Raw genomic sequence first — 8,488 nt, 5'->3', positions numbered from 1 at the left:
TGCCCCAGAGTAAGGAGGTTGTCAACATAAACAGGAGTTTGGATGTTTGGAAAATTAGGCAAATTTAGACTTGCAATTGAAATTAAGTTGGCTTTCAATTATGTAGCAAAGTCACCTAATAACATACACAACTATAGAAGTGCCACCTTGTCCCTTTAACAAAACTATTTTGTACTGTTTCCTCAAACTAGTTGTGAAATCAAAACGTTTGCTTCTGGTGCTCTCACACTGGTTTTTATTTCATTTCTTATTAATTGTAAATACATAACATGTAAAATTGTAAGATTTGTGGCAAATGAGTATCGTCAAAAATTTAAAATGCTTAGTATGAGCAAGGTAAACTATTCTGGCCTAAAACTATTCTGGCCTAAAACTATTCTGGCCTGTACTCCCACATTTGGATCCCTGTAGATAAGCCAAAATCATACCTGTTAGGTTGTCATTGCACCGCCACCCCCTAGCTGGTTACTGGGTTACAGCCAATCACGCTAGTCACGTTTCAGTCAATCACAGAGAGCCCACCTTTTAGGCTGTTTGTGCAGCCTCCCTTCCACCTGTAACCAATAATCTCTCTACATTTGTGTACAACATCCTTCCTCTTTCTGGCACACTTCACTTTCCAGTTCTGCCCAAATAGAGTCCCTGTAGCCCACGCGAGGCTGCCCGATTTAAATCCCCCGCCCTTTGTTTAAATAAACTCTGTTACATTTTGATTTGTCTAAATTTTTTTAACAATATTTTAAAAATAGATTGTCATGAGGTACTTTTAACCAGAAAGCACCGACAAAAAGCATTGTACCACATTTCTGAATCCCTACTCTCCTTTCTGTCCTGTTTCCTTCCTTATGGAAAATTTCTCTGTTAACTCTGCCCTCAGCTCCTCCCTCTTTGGCTTTTCTTAGGTGCTAGGTGATTAGCATCTGGGGTGTGGGCACTCCAAATACAGAATCATCTATCTATTCTTTAGAATTTCATAATGGATGACCAGGAAGAAAACTACGTGGGAGCGTGCATATGCATGTGTTTATGTGTGAGTGTGTGTGTGTGTGTGTAAAGTGCATAAACACACAAGGAAGAGGATGGACTGTATTCTTATATTTCTACTAGAACACTGATACATGTTTGGTCTGTTTACTAGACCGTCCTGCTCTGTGGCTTTAGCTCTTTCTACATACCCTGATAGAAGACAGCTGAAGACAAATTTTCAGAAATGGCAAAAAACAACCCGAAAGGTTAACTGGTTAGAGGGACTGCTTGATCACCGCTGATTAAAAGAAATAAATCTTTGTAACTTGATGCAAGGACAATGAATGACTAAGGTAGGACACAGAGATGTACATCGTACTTTTCCTTCCTCATGTATTCAGAGTGACAAATTTGAGATGGAAGAGATTTACGAGGTTCAAGGTTAGCTTTGGGATAAAATTTAATCAATTGGTCAACATGTCTGTATTGGATTTTACAGTGAATAAGCCCTGTGCTAGGCACCAAAGGAATACCAGAGAAATGAAAGACAGCCTAAAACACTAGTTGAATTTTTTAAGTGATAACAAATTATTTCCGAGTCTGCTGAAAAATACCAGAAAGGTAGTGTCAGAAATCTCATATGAATTCTTTTTTTAATTATTTACTTCATAACACAAGGAATCCCTCTTGGTTACAGATGACCCCATTATTTCAGCATGTCCTTGGATATTAAGAAATATTAATTAATAATAATTTTTTGTTTAGTAATCTAACCAAGAAAACCGGCCCTTCTACTAAGGATGTGTTTGAGTTACCTGGCTTATTTATTCAGGAAACTTGAAATAAAATTCATTCTTAGCAGATTATTTCTTTTCTTTCTTTTTCCCTTTTTTTTCCTGTGCTCTCTCTCTCTCTCTGTGTGTGTGTGTGTGTGTGTGTGTGTGTGTATATGTGAATTGAATGGGGGACAGCAGAGGTTTCTGAAGTAGTAGACTGACTTACTTTTTGATAGCTTTGAAGGCAAGAAAGATTCTCTTAAACATTGCAGCCTCTCCTGGACTTCATCTCTCTGGATAGCAGTATAAGTTTTATAATGTTTTGTAAACAATAATCCTGTTAATAAATAGTATAATTTCTTGAGACAGTCTAATCAAGCCAACAGCTGGGAATATTTTTATTTGTCACTTTTTTGGCATACCTGGCCCCACTTCTCTACTAATTTGTTAGATTGTCTCCTACTGAAATACTTCTTTCAAAGATCTACCTACCAGTATAACTAAGCTAAGTGACAGATAATGTGAGTTATAATGTTGATATCCTCCTTTATTTATTTATTTTTAAAGTTTATTCATTTATTTCTTCTGAGAAAGAGAGAGAGAGAAGCAGCCCCAGAGGAGTCTTTACCCTGTGATCCACACCCAGTCTCAATCACCCTGCCCAGTATTCTCAGGCAGGTCTTGGGCCTTGAACTCAGGACTTAGCCCATGAAAGTCTAGTTGTGCTATTGTTGCCTCACAACCTAGCCTAGTAACCTCTTTTCAATATGAACTTAGGCTCAGCTTAACGTGGCACGGTCCATAGTATCCTGGACTGTAGTAGTTGGAGCTACATGGTTGATTATGGGTTCAGATCTCCAGATCTGCCTCAAAAGTCTGTGGGTATGCATGGGCGCTCAAGATATTGAGGTACTGGAGGGTTGGGGAAAAAGTTTTTTGGCATGATGGGACCTTGTTACCCAGATCTGCCTCAAAAGTCTGCGAGTATGCATGGGCGCTCAAGATATTCAGGTACTGGAGGGTTGGGGTAAAAAGTTTTTTGGCATGATGGGACCTTGTTAAAGGTAGTTGCATTCTTTCTTCTTTTTCCTCTCTCTGGCACACATATGCGTGTGAACTCATAAACACTCTCTAACAACAAATAAACAGATCCAAATTTGGAAACGCAAAACAGAATCTTTTAAAATCCAAAACAGCAACTTGATAAAGAGTGTGAAAGGCAATTTGAAAGTTCCTGTATCACATGACCTGCTATGCCCACAGCTTTATACAAACATTGCTGACTTAGGAAGTTCAGTCTAACTCCTAGTTGACTCCTGATGTGTTTCTTCTCTAAGGAGAAACTACATATACTTTCTACTTGATTTGAAATAAGATAACAGACACTTGGGCTAATTAAATCTTTTGTAGAAGAGCAGTGATATATATTTGACTTTATTTGTAGTATGAAATAAAAGTCACGCTTGTAAAACAAAAAAGTTAGAAAGTGGTTACATTTTCTCCAAAAAGTAGTATAAATGACCAGTTTCAAGATCAACACTTTCATCACCTCAACTTTTAGCAGCGTTGGTTCCTCATTTCTTTTAGTCTTCTGGTCTTCTTTACTGACGGGGATTGCCTTCTCATCCCTCCCTTTGGTCTCTAGTACAGAGATAATTACTTTTATTTTTCGTATGATCTATGAGCTATGTTATTTTTTCCAATTTCCAATGAGTTGTTAAAAAAATGAACAAATAGGAAACAGAAACAGGCAAAGGATATGTCAGAGAGACAATATGTAACTTGCAAATTCGAGGATATTTACTACTCTTGTCTTTTGTAGAAAATAATTGCCATCCCTTGTTCGAATAAGTTGGCCTAGCTTGGTAGATATAGATAAGATTTCTAAAGGAAAAAGCAACAACCAACGTTGAAGAGACTACTGAATTATGCCTTTTAAAAAAATTGCACTTAATCAAATAGTGAATGTACAAAAAGCAGTACAAAGCAAGATATGAGGACTCTGATACTCAAGAGCAGTCATTGAACATAAAGAAACTACAGGACAAAGATTTCAAATGCATCATTGATGGACTATGTTGTGGCACTGAAACCAGTAGGAAAATACTAGAAGCTGCTGGATGAGAATATTCAAAGGTCATACTAATCCAGGCCTGTATTACAAGCTCTAGATGCTAGACTGAGAATACGAGTCAAATGTACTGCCAAAATGAGACAAGAAACCAGAGAAACTCATGAGCAAGAACTGTCACATCAAATGAGCAAAATCTGGTGACTTTAAATATAAGACAAAAAAATTAAACACAGATGATTGGTTACATTTTAAATGAAATTGGAAGAAAAGTTGATTCTCTTAATACTATTTTTTAAAAAACTTTAAAGTAGTATGACTCTCTGATGTGTGTGCTATTTGACATATTGGCACTTGCCCCTGTCTGAACCTAAAATTCAACACTTCTAAGATTTGAACTATCATTTTGCTGGAAGAATTAGCTTCTTTTCTTGACCTTCAGAGCTATGGTTGATTTTGTCCAGTACCTGCCATGTGAATTGGTATGGGGCCAATTCCCTTAAGTTACCTTGGCTCTGGCCTTAGTCTAGTACAACTGAAAAATTATCACTCTGTCTCAAATCAGTCCTGTCTCAAGTAATATTTAGGCAAAAGATCTATAACATCAGGAAAACAAAGAAAGGTGATTTAATGAGATATATAGCAACTCCTTCCATGAGCCTGCATAGAACAAATAAGAACAAAGCACATTAGGACAAGAAAAAGAAAAGCTATGAATTATAAACTGCATTAGTTGATTTCGAATGCCTACCTAATTACACACTGAATTAAAGTTCTGTAACTACATGATGTGATCTTCCATTCCAGTGATATCGGCCCGCTATTGGTTGAATGATTGCCTAGATCGTAAACTACTCACGACTGAGGTAGCGCCAGAACAAGACACGAAGATAGACTAATGTGGATAATGGGCAAGCTTTCAGCACACAGATTCTCAAAGGAAAGAGAGACAGATGAAAGGGATAAGAATGTACCAAAGGTATCTCTCAGAAAAGAATGTAAGATATCAATAAAAAGCCCAAGGAAGGCATCATGTCCTCAAGTAAGAGTTTGCCCCATAAAAGTCATGCCTTCCTGTAATTATTATACAAAGATCAGTACCTAGCCATGGTGACCCCTTTGGTTCCACCAGTCAGGATCAAAAATTAGTCTGGTTATTTTATGGATCTCAAGGTCACATCTGCTTTGACCCAGATGTTATTACTGTGCTTAATTACTCACTTATACCACTTGACTTTAGGTTATTTTTTTTAAAGGGTTGGGAGAAGGTTGATGCTGGGACTAGGACTCTTATATTATAAACAGTAAAATAGTAAAAACAGTAAAAACAGCCTCTTTGACCTTGTCTACCTTCTGTGCAAAGAGCCTTGTATGCTAATGTAACCTATTAGAGACAATAAAATATAGAATCTAGTATTTCTTTTTACCTTAGAAAGTAGTCTGGCTCTTCCATGTAGGCAGGCGAGGGAATTTAAGGTACATGAGACTAGACTCACTACTTGAAATTACCTCTTTTCTCACAGCACATGGACTCTAAAATTCTGCCTTTGACAATCTGTTCCTTTATATTATGCCTTTCCCTTCCTAGGGGCTATTATTTTAAAAGTTTGAATATCTCTAACTAGTTATCAAATACAATAGATAGGCTTTAGTTAGGATGATTTTGTTAGACAACTTCCTATCATTATTGGGGAAATCAGAATAGCAGGAAGATCCAGTTTATCTGGAAGTGAAACAAGACAGATCATAGAAAAGGAATCAAAGAAGCCACAGATCTTGAAGGAATGAAGAAAAATAAAGGCAAACTTTAATGACATCACAATTTCAGATGGCTTTCTTCTTACCACCCTAGTTTTTTGGTTGTTCCTTCACCTCCCTGAGGTTAAGCCTAACTCATTTTCTTTTCTTTCAAAATAGTGTTCAGCAAACACCACGCATGTGTTGAGTTTGAAAAGAGAAGACTGCTACAAGCTCTCAAAGGGGTGGTGGAAATTATAGGTAGTGAAAATGTAATTATCCACCTTGGAGTTTTTCCAGGCCGGATCCACCTGATCAGAGACATTAGAGCAAATGCATTACACTTTTAAAAAGTCTCCTGCCGGGCTCACTGAATGAGAGTAATATCATATTGCCTATGGTTCTGGTAAATAAAAAGCATCATTAACAATAACACAATGTGAAGAGCCTGCTGAAATGATATACTGTATTTAGCCATGATGGTGCATCAAAATCATGAGCCTGGCTTCGGAAATGGGCGGACGCACTGGAGGGGCAAACAGTGATGATTAAAAATACAGTTAGAGCAAGAGCAAAATATTTCTAGTTTCTTTGTACAGAAACTTTCCTCTTCAAAAGCAATCATACTTGAAAACTTATTCCACTTTAGAATAGCGGAGACTATTATATTGAATATGTGAATAAAAAAGCTTGCTCTGTTCTGGCATAGTGATGCAATCTCCAAATCACTGGTGAATGCATTTGAAGTGATGGGTCACTGGCCGGATACAGATCTGACACAGCTGGGAATGAAAAGAGGACTCAACAATGGTCATAGAAAAATAAAATGTGTTATTCCCCATTCCTCACAGACTCATTTTAATAAAATTCAAAAAATACTTGGAAGTATCTCTAATATGTAAGCATTACTTAGGATAGTATGAATTATGAAAGAAATATGTATGTTTCTTTTTCTCAAAATCTTTACAATCTACTTGGGGGATGATGCCTAAGAATTATAATAAGGGAGTTAGGCTAATTAAAAAGTGCTTCATCTAAAATAAAATAGACCTATAGAAAGGTATTATGGAAATCCACTGAAAGAGAATCCATGAACATTCAACAGTATTAATAAATACATCAAGAAGGGAGCCAACAGATGGTGTAGTGGTTACATCATTTAACTTTCATATGGTTGGCTGCAGTTCAAGTCCTGGACCCCGTGGTGTGAAAATCATGCAGTGTACGTGTGAGTGCGTGCCCAAGATCTCAGGAGAAGAATGAAGAGAAAGAGACTGTGGGATGGTCATCCCCCCAGGGGGCTGATTTAAAAATAATAAATGCATCAAGGAGAAAGTGTTATTTAATATGGAAATTAAATTTAAATAAATGTGAGGCTGGTAGGTACAAATATGGCCACCACTGTTGTTTGTGGCCACTATTTGTTTTGAGTGTGCAGTATTGTAACTGGAAGGACAGCTTAGATTTGCAAATACAGAAAAGGAAATCGGGGCAGCATAATAGTGGTGAATAATATATTTCATATCCCACATAAATAGAAAGAATTGAATGTTGTATATAAAGATATGTATCAGTCATATTTATGTAACTGTAGTATCTATTATCTAATTATCATATCTATTGAAGAGCTAATTTTTGGAGTTCCCATTATTTGTGCTTGTATCATCTAATTTTCACAACAGTATCTATTATTCTCATACTCAGATGAGAAAACAGTATTAATGAGAATGTGATTTCTTAGAGACTTCTGATAGAATGAGAATATACCAAGATACATTTTCACTTCTTTAAGTATTTAAAAGAAAACACACTTTTTCTCACCACCCTGCTATCCACGTGGACCTGCCATGTACAAATGAAGATTTTGAGAGAGATGTGTGAATCATGTTCCTTTCGCAAGTAATGTACTTGCAAAAGAATCAGCTAGTTTTATATTTTCGGAAGTCAAAGATGAAGAATAGGAAGCCACTGGATCATGCAATTTGATATTGAGAAAGCCAAAACAGGCCCTAGCTACTAGTTATCTTCTTTCTCTTGCATTTCCTGTATTGTCTTTGTATTAAAATGAAATTTTTGTAGGCCTATGACCCATTTTGGTGACAGTTGATCGACATTTCCTAATAGGTTCTTGGTTCCTGTGACTTTAGATATCCTCATGAATTCTAAGCATCTTGAATAATTTAACAATCTATAAACAAGTCAGGAACATCATTGCATTGGTAGTTGTGCCTTAAAATAGTTTTTCTTTCAATGGATTTCCTTTTTCCCTTGAAATTTTTAAGCCAACTCCTTTTTCCAAGTTCCTTTCAAAGCTTCCACTGTCACAGAAGCCTATAAGATCTGGCAAAAATTGTATCACATGGGGCCAGCAGGTGGTGCAGTGGTTGAGAAGCTGGACTCCCATGAGGCCAACAATAGCTGAAGTCCCAGACTCCCAGCTTGAAACTCACACCAGGTGTGTGCTTGTGCATGTTCAAAATTCCAAGAGGAGAATGGAGAAGGGACAACAGTATGGCTATCTCCCCTGGTGGGTGATTTCTCACTTTCTGTCTCTCTTTCTAGTGAGCGCTAATGCATATAACAAAAATCTCAAAAGAAAAAATTGTATCACATGTAGTATGGGGTTTTTTGTTTTGTTGTTTGCGTTTTTATAACATCACAGATTCATTCTCTTCCAAATTTTCATTGTAGTTGAATTGGCAGTTAACAATTGTTGTGATAATGATGATGATGAAGCCAGGTCTAAACATCCCCTAGACAATATCAGTATTTGAGTTTTTATCTGTAATCATAATGAATTACTTAATATATTTGATCAGATTAAACAGCATATTTTGGGGCTACCTATAAGGTCAGAGTATATGCATGTGATACAATGTTTTCTCCCTATCTTTCAATACTTAAAATCAAAGTGTACAAAGACTCAAATTGACTTGGA

Source organism: Tupaia chinensis, unplaced genomic scaffold (genome assembly GCF_000334495.1).
Source record: "Tupaia chinensis unplaced genomic scaffold, TupChi_1.0 Scaffold000689_1, whole genome shotgun sequence".
Taxonomy (NCBI): Eukaryota; Metazoa; Chordata; class Mammalia; order Scandentia; family Tupaiidae; genus Tupaia; species Tupaia belangeri.
The sequence above is the reverse complement of the archived record's forward strand: the minus strand, read 5'-3'. Positions refer to the sequence as shown.